The sequence below is a fragment of the Lactuca virosa genome, chromosome 4 (genome assembly GCF_052849685.1).
Source record: "Lactuca virosa cultivar CGN04683 chromosome 4, Lactuca_virosa_CGN04683_v6, whole genome shotgun sequence".
Classification (NCBI taxonomy): domain Eukaryota; kingdom Viridiplantae; phylum Streptophyta; class Magnoliopsida; order Asterales; family Asteraceae; genus Lactuca; species Lactuca virosa.
The window spans coordinates 139,856,463-139,871,189 of NC_136429.1; positions in this window are offsets into that span (position 1 = coordinate 139,856,463).

Sequence of the window (14,727 nt, forward strand, 5' to 3'; positions counted from 1 at the left end):
CTTGTCAACTCATTTCATAGATCTATTCCTTGGCTTGTTTTTGGCTATTTTGGTCCCTTTTGGATGGTTCTTGTGAGCTGAGGTCATTTATGGAGTTTAGCCTTTTAGATCTGGACATATTAAGGGTTCCTTTAGCATAAAGATGCAAAATTCATGGTGTTTATGGACTCATGCATATGTTAATTCATTTGTTAAGCTCTTATGAGCTCTAGAGCCCTATTAAACAATGCAGATCTAAGTGTTGGTTTGAAGTCCTAATCGATTAGAGCTTAATGATGAAAGTTGGACAAGATGGGGAGTACGTTGGGCGTACAAGGTGGTACACTACGCGTACAAGCCCGAAAGCTAGTACTTTAAGCGTACGAGCTGAGTACGCCCTGCATACTCAGTAGTGGGCTTCAGAATTGTGGGCTTCTCGGTATTGGGCCCATGTTGGACCTAAGTAGTGTTGGGCCTTTTTGGGCCATCATAATTCTATTTTTAGGTTGATGTTATTTTATTGGACTCTTTTGGATTGAAGGCCCATGAAAGGGATTTGGGTCCAATTTGGAAAATTGGGCCATATTTGGGCTTTGGGTGTTTATTGGGATTTTTTACAGTTGGATTGGGCCTTGGCATTGGGCCAAGTTGGGTAAAGGGTAAAAAGGTATTTTACCCTAGTTTGGACTCTTATGTGAGTCGGGATCCAATTATTAATTGGATGTTATTTTGTGATTGATAGCACGGGGATTTTAGTGGGCCAGCAGCCAGAGATTTATTAGTGAGATTCAACAGTTTGAGGGAGTTTCCTCATTGTGTTTAGCGGGTCGAAGGCACCAATGCTGGCCCATGATTATTATGATAGGATATTAGATGTCTGTGTGACTCTTTCATGTTTTATGTAATCTTTCATGAATTTGGTATGTTCATATTTAACCCTTCTTATTTAAAGCATTGCATTTTGGTACTTTTGGCTAGTACGCGGGGCGTACTATAGAGTACGCTTGGCTTACTAGCTGGAGATTGATCGCGGGCATCGACCACGTATGTTGGGCGTACGTGGGTTACGTTGGGTCTATGCTGGCCAAGGGAAAACCTTAATTTTTAGGGTTTGTGCCCTATTTAAGAAACACTAACCCACCTCTTGGACACTTTAGACCAGCCTCCACATCCTAAAACCCTAATTTCGTACCTTAGCCTTTGTGTGGTGCTTTTGAGCTCTCGTGAAGCATTTTTTGGTGTGTTTGTGCATTTAGAAGAGGAATGAAGAGATTGAAGACTCATCCCTTCGAGAGGAGCTTAGAGATCCAGCTTTAGCACCTCAATTTCGTGGATTTTGAGACATAAAGTTCAAAGCTTGTCAACTCATTTCATAGATCTATTCCTTGGCTTGTTTTTGGCTATTTTGGTCCCTTTTGGATGGTTCTTGTGAGCTGAGGTCATTTATGGAGTTTAGCCTTTTAGATCTGGACATATTAAGGGTTCCTTTAGCATAAAGATGCAAAATTCATGGTGTTTATGGACTCATGCATATGTTAATTCGTTTGTTAAGCTCTTATGAGCTCTAGAGCCCTATTAAACAATGCAGATCTAAGTGTTGGTTTGAAGTCCTAATCGATTAGAGCTTAATGATGAAAGTTGGACAAGATGGGGAGTACGTTGGGCGTACAAGGTGGTACACTACGCGTACAAGCCCGAAAGCTAGTACTTTAAGCGTACGAGCTGAGTACGCCCTGCATACTCAGTAGTGGGCTTCAGAATTGTGGGCTTCTCGGTATTGGGCCCATGTTGGACCTAAGTAGTGTTGGGCCTTGTTGGGCCATCATAATTCTATTTTTAGGTTGATGTTATTTTATTGGACTCTTTTGGATTGAAGGCCCATGAAAGGGATTTGGGTCCAATTTGGAAAATTGGGCCATATTTGGGCTTTGGGTGTTTATTGGGATTTTTTACAGTTGGATTGGGCCTTGGCATTGGGCCAAGTTGGGTAAAGGGTAAAAAGGTATTTTACCCTAGTTTGGACTCTTATGTGAGTCGGGATCCAATTATTAATTGGATGTTATTTTGTGATTGATAGCACGGGGATTTTAGTGGGCCAACAGCCAGAGATTTATTAGTGAGATTCAACAGTTTGAGGGAGTTTCCTCATTGTGTTTAGCGGGTCGAAGGCACCAATGCTGGCCCATGATTATTATGATAGGATATTAGATGTCTGTGTGACTCTTTCATGTGTTATGTAATGGAATACCGAGTGAGGCTTGATGTCGGGTGAGGCCCGATGACTGTATTGTATGCTATTGTTTTGTGATTATCGCATGTGTTATCGTGATTATATGTTGTATGTTTATTATGTGTACCGAGCGGGGCCCAATGTTAGGTGGGGCCTAATGAATGGCAGATCTGTAATCCGAGCGAGGCTCGATGTCGGGCGGGGCCTGAGGCCAAGTGGAACTCGATGCCGAGCGAGGCCCGATGTGGGGCGGGGGCCCAGTATGTGTTTATTTATGTATGGTATGTGGTATTTGATGGGTTTTGAGAATTCTAACACTCCTAAGTATACATGCAACCCTAGAAAACATTGGATCTATGTTTGTCTAAAATACATGCAAAATACTTTCTCCAAGGTTCATAATCCTATCTAGCATACATGGGGAACTTTAATCATAAAGATGGCTAGGATTACATACCTTTTAGTTTTTTTGATTCCTTGAAAACCTTGAGAGCCTAGCACCACAAGTGTGATGCCTCAAATGTTTCACACAACACCAAGTGCTTTGGAATGACTTTGAGAGAATGTAGAACACTTCTAAAATCGGCCTAGCCCTCTTTCTTTCTAGTGTTTTTTTGATTTTGGTGGTTGTTAAGTTCTTTATATAGTGTGTTGCATTAGGGTTACACCATGTAAACCCTAATGTAACATGGCTCTTCATTTCCATGACCCATGGGTTTGTAACTCCAATGGAGCATCCTATGGACCTTAGCCCAACAAGATAATCCATGGAGCATCTACCCCACTATACAAGTATGTATGATTTACACAATCAACCCATATTTTTAATTAGTCTCCTTTTGATCACTTAATTAATTCTGGATTAATTCTTGATCAATACTAATTAAATAATACTATTAATATATTAGAACTTATAATATATTAATAAACCACAAATGTTATTTCTCTCATTTAGTCTATCCAAATGCATGATGCCATGCAACCCAAATGGACCATGCCGGTTCGGGTCAAGTATATACCAGAAATAGTTATGGACTTCGACACCTTATCCAACAGTCTCCCACTTAGATAAGTCTAATAACTATAACTGCAAGTATGACTTCAGGAACCGATCAGCAATCGTAGCTCTTTTCAATGTCTCTCGGAACTGAGAAGATGATTATACGCCATTTAAGATAAGTGATCATATCATTCTCTGTTCTAGATATCAGTCGAACAAATACATGGAACAATGTCTTGCTTATTGTCCAGCAGTTTGTTTCTCGATTTCCGATTTTTTTGACATAGAACTTAATTGATCACATCAATTTAGTTCTGACCGGGCCCGGTGCATAGGTCAAAAGAAAATCATCGAGGGGCCTAGATATCGCTTCTAATCCAAGAAGGAACAGATAAAGTTCGACTCATATGCTTGTTCTACTACTTGTTAAACCACACACACACGTACATTTTATAACATCGAGTTACAAATGCGATTTTCGTACGATCAATGCATAATTAACTCATAGGCAACAAGACATATCTCTAGGTTTGAAGACTTATATGATATTACCGTCTCGCGATCACTCGAGATAAATTCCATGAAGTGATACCAGCGAGCGTAGGTTGAATCCAATACTCAGAACTTATGAGCACTCATGATTGTTGAGGCCATGTCCAACATATTAGACCTCTACAACCAACTCATGACAGTCTTAGTTCATATCTACTTCCAACATACTGTGGATAGTTTGAATAATATGTAAAACAGAACATAAATATTCTGGAAGTCAAAACATGCAAAGTGAAACAGAAGAATAATCGAATCAACTATGGTCTCATAACTTATCAATATAAATAAAAAACACGTTTTTATTTATCACCATATTGATTGCACATTATTCATTGTATACTGTTTCAAACTATCAACTTTATACTTGAATTAAAACAATAGTTGTCCCATGCTCCGAGCATGTACACTATGTTTTTCTAAACACTAGTAATGCCATACATCAAGTATGCACACTAAGTTTGTCTATGATATTTACTCTGTGAAATGGATCGATTGAACATACTTCCAATGATACTAATTTCACAATCCCAAATCCATACTGCAAATGCTCGAATCCCAGATTCCTGGCATTTACTTAAATCTGTTAGATTCTAAACTTATATGCATTGGTCCTCTTGTAATGATTATGCACAAAGTCACAAAGACTTGTCAACAGACATTACAGAGTATTCCAATGGAGATCAATTCCATGGAAAAGAAGTCTCATATTCAAAGTTCATTGCTTTGAACATTCTTCTTGCATTAAGTTTCCTAATCTTACACAGATTTAACGAACAGCTTCCACCTATGGGAACATTTCCATATTCCCTTTTGACTATTACTCCTGAACAAGAGTTGCCTCTTTTCAGAATATGTCAATATGGTCCTTCCAAAATTAACACTATACTTCCAACTGTCCTTGAGCAACCAATCTTTGGTAAACCTTAGATTGTCCTCAACAATTGCTTAATCAAATTAGTCATATCTAGTTCTAGTACTTTTCCCTCTTAATGCTCTAGGCATTTTTGGAAAAATTTAGAACATATGACTATTATAGCCCATGCAATCGATCCTATATCTGAAGCATATGGGACACGATTCATAAAGACATGCTACTAAACCAGTCTTTTGCTATAATATTTCTATTTCTATTTGCCAAGTTCTCATAATTTAGATTATGAAAAGGGATGCCGTAATCATAATCGGATTTTAGAACGCAAATAATGGACCCATATATAGAATTTCCTTATGTTGAGTCATTCCAACATGAAATGCATATATATATATATATATATATATATATATATATATATATATATATATCATTGACTAATTATGATTAAAACCTCAATCTAAGCTTTTAGAATTTAAGTGAAGTTTAATTTCCTCTCCCTTAATTATAGTAAAACAAATTTTTCCCAATTGAAACCTTTTGTTTTCTATAATTAACACTGCTAACTTGCAACACTTATTATAATTATCATGCTCCCACTTGCATGATGATTATCAGCATAAAGCTTATGCTCCCACTATCTTTGACATGTACTCAGAAATCTGCTGAACTTCTAGAAATCAATACTTTATTGACCTTCTTACCAAAGTTCATATTTCTGATACAAGATGCTTTGATAAAACTTTATCAACAATCATACACCTTTCCTTAGATAGCATACAGGTGTGTCTAGACAATTTCAGAACTATGAAAAGGGATGTCGTAATCATAGTCTCAATTGTTTAGACCTTTGCCATTTCTCACAAGTCCGTGTTAGTGTGCCGGTTAACCACACATGCTCCACTAACGACTTGAGAAGGAAAATATCACAATTGCTATCTAGTTAAAATCTACTTAGTAGAAGTGTTTCCTCACCATCATATTTCATGAATCGGAGAGAAACCTTACGACACTTAGATTTTATCGTGTATGTCTTCTTATCCATGAGAATTTGTCAAGAACATAATCACAAGACAAGGTATGTGACAAATCCAAACTCATATGGACTGAACTCAATCTTAATTTCTTGCCGCCTGGCAGCACAAGGGCCTTCCATTGCTTCCAGGTTGTTATGCAACCAATTGAGAACTCTCAAAACTCATATGCAAAGCCAACTTTAACTGGAATGGGCACATAAATAAGAATATGTCAGCACGATAGGTTATAAACCTCAAGTCGTGTGCTAGTGATAAACTATAGGTTTTCCTTCTTGATTAGATCTATAAGCCTTTTCCAAGATCTTTAAGACTCCCACTGTCCTCTTGACATATAAGACTCACTTGCCAAATATTCAAGAGATAGTGCGGATTCTTTATCAGGAGAAACACGTCATGCAATTGGCCTTAGTTGGTCTTTGTTTTATCCAAAACATCACAACTTACCAATTTCAAATGTACAAGAGTATGACACTTTTACTCTTACATTTGAAAAGTGTTATAAACCTTTATTTAAGATATGTCACTCAACTTATAGTCTTGGAGTATGACTCTAAGACTTGTTTTGGAACGAAGTATGATTCATCTTCTTGATTCAACCATTTCAACAATTCTTGGTTCCTCTTCTTAGCCATAAGAATGAAATAAGATGTCCTTAGAGGACCAATTGTGATATGGTTTCTTAATCATTAAGATGATCACACAACATGATATTAAAGTACTCTCCCATCTTTTCATATTTGAGAAACTTTTATCTTTCTGCCTAATTTGATTCTTCTCATTCGTTCTGTCATACATCGATGTTTTTTTCAATGTTTCAGAATTATACTTAACTTGTAAGTAGAACCATATTTACTAAACCTTTGTAAATTATGACGAATAGTCTTATCAATCTTTTGTGGAGGACTTGACTAGTGCACAAGACTGTGTACTTGGTTCCTTAGTCCTTCACTTGACTCACATACATTTGTGAACAAGGAATTAGTCTTAATTTTCCAAAGCTGAAAGTTCTCATTCATCATACTATACAACTAGCATGATTCCAATTTTCGGTCCAAATGAAACTTGGTTGATGAGAATATTCCTTATTTGGTAAATTTAGACATTACCACAAATTATAGAATCAAATTCACATTTCCATTATTGCTAGAAACATACAAACATCAATTTTTTTCATAAGTGTCATTGCAAGGACAAATAAAACAAAATTTTTTATTGATTTATCAAATGTGGAAAACCTTCCTTACAATGCAACTTTTAAATGAAAACTATGCTATTACATATTTTCTAGCAATCTATCATAACTCCTAAATAGTAGCTCAAGAATCCGATCTTCAACCATGCGATAGAAAACCATCTTCGCGATCAGATTCACCATACTCTTTCTCTAAGTTTCCTTCTCTTTGCTTGATCCTGCCAAACATTAAAATGTAACTTAATTACATCATGTATTAATAATCAACAATTAGGAACTAAAAGGAGTTAGATAGTGGACTTACCTGAATCAGAGTCAAACTTTTTGATTCTTCTTCCTTTCAGATCCTTCAGGTAGCTTAGGGCAGCTTCGCTTCCAATGCCCTTTTTCCTCACAATGAAAGCATATAGACTCTTCAGGAATGGTACAAAAGGCTATTCCAGACTTAGACTTTCTCTTTACCTTCTGGTCAACTGAGTTGACCAAGGCTGATCCCTTTCCATTGGGAAGAGAAAGCTTTTCTGGACTACCAAAGTTACCATTGTCCATGTCCATGGAAGTTTGAGAATTAGACCTCCCACCCATATTTTCTTGACTATTGCGCCAAATCATTGCTGATTCAGCAGCAATAAGCAAATAAGAAAGATCTATTAGGGTCATGTCATGATCTGTCATATAGAAGTCTTTAATAAACTCACTATACGACTCAGGAAGTGATTGAAGAACCCAGTCAATAGCAAACTTCCTTGAAATGACAGCACCCAACATTCTCAACCTGTCAATGTGTGACTTCATTCTTAAGACATGAGTGCACACAAGTCTTCCATCTTTATGTTTCATTTATAGTAGAGCTTGAGTGACCTTAAACCTTTCAAGTCTTCGGGCTTGTGGGCCAGGGAGAATAAATGGAGGATGTGGAGGTAAAGAAGTATGATTTCCATGAGATTTAGGAAGATCATGGTTGTCTAAACCAAACATCTGCAATGGGAGATATTCAAGTTAGTTGATTTTAAGTCCTTAATATAACACCCAATATGAAATATTAAGGCTAGGACCCAACACAATATTTTTATAACTTGGAAGAGGGATGCCGTAATCCAAGCTATAAAATATTTGAAGGTAGGTGAATGACGATTCACCAATTTCCACCATGAAAAACGAAATAAATTATTAGGTTTTGTTTGGTTTTTAGAAACTCCTAGATTCTTTTGAGATTCATTGAGCTTTTCAATGGCATGTTTCAATATCGAGTGTGCCCTTCATGTTTTGTGATTGGGATACCGAGGATCACAAAACAAGATGTGAAGTAACCATGCAAATTACTTGGTACCCTTAATGTCTTTCACTTAATCGATGTGCCAGTTAACCACACGTGTTCCACCGACCTATGAAAAACCTTAAGTCACCCTTTGACTACCTTGTTAAGTCCAAGTTAGTGTGCCGGTTAACCACACACGCTCCACTAACGACTTAATCAAAGTGCAAAGTGTAATTTCATGGGTTAGCACCTTATTCACATTTTTCCTAAAGTAACTAAGATTGGGAATTTATAAAAAAACATTTAGTTACTTTATAATAATCATTATACTTTTAATGAGAATTTTAAGTCATTGTCCTACCCGTTCGGCTAACGACCCTCCACCAGTCAAGGAAGCGGTGGGTGAGAGTGGACACCCATTAAGCTGCCATTTTATAGGCAACGACCTTATACCCCCCTTATAGACCGGCTTCGTAAATGATGCCTACTAATGGTAAAACGACTTGATCTTATACATATATATATAAAACTTATAATATTATAAAGTATAAGGGTTGAATTTTAACTTTTAAAATTCTAGGGGTTGGAACTAAAGTTTATTAAGATGACTTTACATGTTCCAAAACTTGAGGGCAAGTTTTGTAACTTTACAAAACCTTTCAATTCATAACTTATGAGTTATTAAAATGAAGACTCTTCATTTTTGTAACTTATGTGTGCTTTTAATGGATTTAATACAAAGAGACTTTTGGTTATCCATAACTTGAGGACAAGTTATGGACTCCATTAAAACACATAAGGATCATGAATTCAGCATTAAACAAGTAATTCCTATGATCTATCATGAACTCATAAGAACATGAATAATCATATCAAAATTTCAAGAAAATATGAACACATATAATCATGTAATTTTGACATTAGCCATTATAAATGGATTAGAACAATCATTACACCATCTAAAACAAGTTTTAAAACACCAAAACAATTTAGGGTAATGTTTCTAGTCCATTTCCAGCAGCAAAACTCGAAAAACTGCACTCAGGGGCTCCTACTCATCGAGTGCAAGAACCTACTCGACGAGTAGGATGAGTTTTCTCATGGACTCGTCAAGTCCCCCCATGGACTCGGCGAGTTCATGCTTCAGAATGCATAAAAACGAGGTTTTTTCACAATTTTGCATCAAGTATCGAACAAACAAGCCTAGGCTCTGATACCACTGATGGGTTTTGAGCATTCTAACACTCCTAAGTGTACATGCAACCCTAGAAAACCTTGGATCTATGTTTGTCTAAAATACATGCAAAATACTTTCACCAAGGTTCATAATCCTATCTAGCATACATGGGGAACTGTAATCAGAAAGATGGCTAGGATTACATACCTTGTAGTTGTTTTGATTCCTTGAAAACGTTGAGAGCCTAGCACCACAAGTGTGATGCCTCAAATGTTTCACACAAAACCAAGTGCTTTGGAATGACTTTTAGAGAATGTAGAACACTTCTAAAATCGGCCTAGCCCTCTTTCTTTCTAGTGTTTTTTTTTATTTTAGTGGTTGTTAAGTTCTTTATATACTGTGTTGCTTTAGGGTTACACCATGTAAACCCTAATGTAACATGGCTCTTTATTTCCATGACCCATGGGTTTGTAACTCCCATGGAGCATCCTATGGACCTTAGCCCAACTAGATAATCCATGGAGCATCTAGCCCACTATAAAAGTATGGATGATTTACACAATCAACCCATATATTTAATTAGTCTCCTTTTGATCACTTGATTAATTTTGGATTAATTCTTGATCAATACTAATTAAATAATACTATTAACATATTAGAACTTATAATATATTAATAAACCACAAGTGTTATTTCTCTCATTTAGTCTATCCAAATGCATGATGCCATGCAACCGAAATGGACCATGTCGGGTCGGGTCAAGTATATACCAGAAATAGTTATGGACTTAGACACCTTATCCGACAGTATTTTGGGGGAATCACTAAGATTTGGGCTTACAGTTTTCAATTTATGTTTCAGGTACTTCACGATCGAAAGGGAAGTGCCCGAGATGATTGCAGAGCACACACCACATTTTTCCGCATGCTGATATTTACTCTGATATGATAGACTTCGTTGGCTAATTCTCACTTTATTTTGAAGTTATATTTTTATAGGATTAGAATACATGGGCGGAACAAGAAATAATGCTTAGAGTCTATGGAGATAGATCTAAGTTTTTCATTGAATTAAGCCAAAGTACTTGGAATCTTGAGGAAACTTGACATGCGAAATTATTAAAGAGTTCGTTTTAGTAAAAGTAATGACTCATATTCCTTGTGCATGATAAGTCATATAAGATAGTTTTGGCTATAATCAACAAATCAAGAATCAAGAATGTTCTTTAGAGTCCTAAAAGGATGAAAGAGATAATATTGTTGTTATGGAAGATCTCACTGAAATAGTTGTATTGATGGTCAGTGCCATACTAATAGAGACGATTATGTTTAGCAGTCGGAGTTCATGCTCTTAATTAATAAAGTGTTAGCTTGGAAGATTACTAAGTAATACACATAAGTGGATTTGATAATGAACTTTGAGTATATTTCAGTTAGCTAGATTGCAAAGACAAACTATATGACTAAAAGGTATTCACTAGTGACCCCGATGATGTATTCAATCATTGATGCTTCTCATGAAGTTTCTTGTGACTATAAGGTGACTTTATCTGGTGTTTGGATCCCAAGTTACATAAGATCACATGATAAATACTTAGTAAGTATCTTCACGAATGTGAGGACATCATAGTCAATTAATGAGAATCTTGTTTATTCATACCTTTAAACTAAATCCCTAATCAAGGTTAATGGTCACATAAAGATCTAATTTCATTAGTATTGCATGTGTATTAACTTGAGCTCTTTAGTTTTAACTTGTTTTAGTTTAGGAACTGATGTAGTATAGGTCTTTGTTTTATCTGACGATTATTAAGTGGAGAACTTAATATTTGATGGAGATCGGTCAATTCATCTTGGATATCACTGTGTTCCACTCTTGTATGTTTAGAACCACTTCTAGAATAATATATTATTCAAACTTACACAATCATTCCTACTCTTGGGAGATAGTAGTGAATTAAGATTGTCATATTGTTGGTAGATTGTTCATAGGGATGAACATTGCTAATTCTTGCGACCAATATTGATGAGTACTTGAAAATGGATATTTTAAGTATTAGAGTAACCATGTTTAAATATTACTTCATGGATCATGTCGTGAGTAAATTAAGATGGATATACTTCTTATTCTTCAAATGAAGATGCATGAGGTTTTGTTCTACAATCTATTGTATCTTGGTTTTTCCCCAATGTTGTCTGTAACTAGTAGCTATACAGGGTTTGAATAGATATTGCATGAGGAATAGTACTTGCCTATGTAATCAAATTTTATTTGTTCCTTCTACCAGAAATGGAGATGTCAACATATAAAGTACTCGGCCGAGTCATGACTAAAATTGATGTGTTCAATTCAACAATTAGAAGCAGTCATCACAAATCTATGTCGAGAAACATAATCTTGAATTCAGATATTAACTGTTATGCATGTCTCGAATTCATACACATATCATGCATATCAAAGGAATTTGAAGTCACTAATCTTAGGACTGTTTACAGCGTGTTGCGATAAGTACACTAGTTGCATTGGACAGCCACTCACTATTGTTCCTAGTAAGTATTGGATCGATCAATTGTTAATGCCTAAGTGAAAGTGGGAGTTGATGGAGAATAGTGCGCACAACCATAAAAAACCTGGTAATATTACTATAAATAGTATTGTCCTCTTGGGTTACACACAAGAAAAAAATAAAGAAGAACTGAAAACATATTTATTTTAGGGACTTTTTTTGTTAATTGATTAATAGATTAATTAATTAATTAGAAAACATGGAGAATATAGAATATTCTAGAATGGTTTGATTCTTGGATAATTACCAAAAGCCTAGATAGTTATTAATAGATTTGGTAATTATCTCTAGGGTTTCAAACCACCTCACTATAAATAAACGGGTCAAATCCTGGTTTTGGATAGATGAAAACTTAGCCTTCTAACTCCAAAAGTCGGAACCCTTGAAAAAAAACCTTACAAAATGCAAAGTCTCAATTTCATGTCGTGACACCACTTCTGTCACGACATGACGATGAACAATATCGTCGATTTGAGCTTGCATCATGTTGGTTCGTGGTGGTTTGTTCAGATCTGCTAGATTTTTACGTCTTCGGTGCGATTACAAGATATGAACTCTCTTTTCGTTTCTCTAGTCCAATCAACTGGTTTGTTTCAAAAATAAATCCATAAGAAACCCAAGGTATGTTTTATGTATATTGAGTTCAAATAAGTTTCACATATTAGTTGAGTTTAGATCGTTATGTTTTGAGTGTTAGATCAAAAAGTTTGTTGTTTCCGCTGCCATATTGTTTGTTATAAATTCTAATGAGGCTCAAAACCCTTCTGAAGGTGCCAAAGACGGGACTGATCTGGATTAGAAAGAGACTTAGAAATAACAACAACAACATCACTTGAAATAGTTTTCCTATCAAGAAAATAGAGGTCTGGGGTTTTCGCTTGGATTTTAGTTTTTCAGAACCATCTTTGAATACCCTGAGAACTCTACCTTTACCAAAAAACTCATATCCTTTTTTATCAAAGGAACTAAGAGATAACAAGTTTCTTTGAAGGTCAGGAACATATCTTACATCCCCTATTGTTCGGATAACTCCATCAAACATACAGATTCTGTGTGAACCATTTCCACCGAATGGCCAAGTAGAATTATTACCCATGAAAACATAACTGTCACACCCCAAAACCGGAACGGCGGAAACGTTCTGGAGTGGAGGACGTCATGTTTAGTATCACAAGTCATGCATCATAGTAAGCAAAGTAATAAACAACCATTTCAGTTGAAAGAAAGTGTTTACAAAGTATGTGGTTCACATAATATAGAATACATAGCAACTAACAAAAAGACATGAAGTTATACCGCTCCATCTTCTGAATCCCAGTGCACATACCTGTCTACTGGTCTCCTAAGAATAAAAGTTATTTTGAAAGCGTAGATCAGCATTTAAGCTGGTGAGTTCATAGGATTTTAGTGATATAAGTAAGTAGTAAGAAAGTTGTAGTAAGTTGTAAGTTCTGTTTTAGAAAAGTTCGCTTGTTCCTCCAGGAAATCCTATATTTCCTGCTTTGATGAAAGATAAGTAAAAATGACTCTACAGTCCTTTCTATGGGTACTCAATGGATACAAGTTATATAAAATTCAGAGTAAACAAACAATCGGTTGTGTGTATCTTCCCTAAGTCCACAACCAAACAAGGAACAGGAAATGACGCGGAAGGCACACATCCCATTGTTTCTTAGATCATTGTTGTATATAACCCTAGCGTATTCACTTGGTACTCACGGAGTTAACTGTAATAGTTCCTTTATATTTGGTGAAACTATTCTTTAAGAAAACCCTTATTTCTTTTAGTAAAAATGGTAACCACAGTGGTTCCTTCAATTATCACTTAGTTTATACTAGCTATATATAATCTAATATCGAACAGATAGTTAATTATGTGAATCTGCCCTAAGCCCACAACCAAACAAGGAGCAGGGAATGAGGCGGAAAGCACACATGCAACTACCTATCGGATATTAATTATATATAACCTTGATGTATAAACTAAGGTATTATAGAATTAACCACCTAAGGTCCTTTAAGTTATAATGGTTTAATAAAATGGATTAAACCCTTTACTGGTAAGTTTCTAGTTTTCTATACCAAAAGTTCTTTATTTGAAAAGTATGTTTTGTACTAGAAAACAGTGCATTGAATTAGTGTCCTATGACCTGGCCCATACCTGGTACCCCTTATGATTACTTCGTGTATACGGAAACATATATATATATCTGAGATCGGATAGATAGTAGGCTGGGTGAATCTGCTCTCTAAGCCCACAACCAAACAAGGAACAGGAAATGAACCGGAAAGCACACATCCTACTACATGTCGGTCCCGATTAATATATATCCCTGAATGCATACACTAAGGAATCATAAAGTTAGCATTATAGCCCCCCTTTCTACTGAATGTACAAGACTCGAATGTTCTGATTGTCGACTGTAAAATGCAAGTTTCCCTAGTTTATAACTATCTTGACTCGAAAATAGTTTACATTATCTTTCAAGTGGAACTGTCACAAAATGAAAGTAATGGGAAAATATAAGTACACAGTTGTCTTTTGAATTGACATCCTGCAGTACTGATTACCTTTAAACTTATTAGTTTGATTAAGGTAAAATGTGATATGATTGTAACCATGCTTGATTGACTAGTATAACACGACGTTCGAGACTACGAAAAGATATGACATTCATCACCCGTTGACCTGCAGGTCCCACTGTAGCTAGCAGCAAGGTGTGGGAGTGTCAGTCCCGTATAGATCTATAAACAAATTCATGCTCTCCCTCCAGGAGACTCTGGTACAAAACGTGACACAGCAGTGTATGCCGCACCATGAATTAGTATCTCACATTATTGTTATAGTATCTTAGTATGATCTTT